This window comes from Monopterus albus, unplaced genomic scaffold (assembly GCF_001952655.1).
Source record: "Monopterus albus unplaced genomic scaffold, M_albus_1.0 scaffold64.1, whole genome shotgun sequence".
NCBI lineage: Eukaryota > Metazoa > Chordata > Actinopteri > Synbranchiformes > Synbranchidae > Monopterus > Monopterus albus.
Window position 1 is genome coordinate 592,317 of NW_018127944.1, and position 359 is coordinate 592,675.

Below are 359 nucleotides of genomic sequence, written 5' to 3' on the forward strand. Positions count from 1 at the left end.
GGTGGGGGGGGGGGGTGGCGAAACATTCCTCCTTAGTGTCATTCTTTCCTCGTGATTAATAAATTGGTAAACATGTTAATTAACGTTTACTGAAGTGTTAACTTATCCAGACCATGGAGGATTTTCATTTCACAGCCTCACTTCAGTTATGCAGCAACAACAGGAAGCAACAGATTTTGCTGTTCAGACTCGAACCTTTGTTTTCCCCTGCAAGTATAAATAGCATTTGACAAGTTAATGTGGAAATACTGGGAACACTGGCGCAGGCACACATTGCAAATTCTAAGGTTATAGTTCATACTTGAAAACCAGTGACATATAAAACTTAAAATTTGAACAAAATAGCAAATATATATATA

At 37.6% G+C, this 359-nt stretch overlaps 1 protein-coding gene across 1 annotated transcript in view; it reads left to right on the plus strand.

The window, feature by feature from the left end:
• The window catches only part of cdc25b (cell division cycle 25B), a 37,466-nt gene that overhangs the window by 4,578 nt on the left and 32,529 nt on the right, over window positions 1–359 (plus strand). The window lies entirely within an intron of this gene.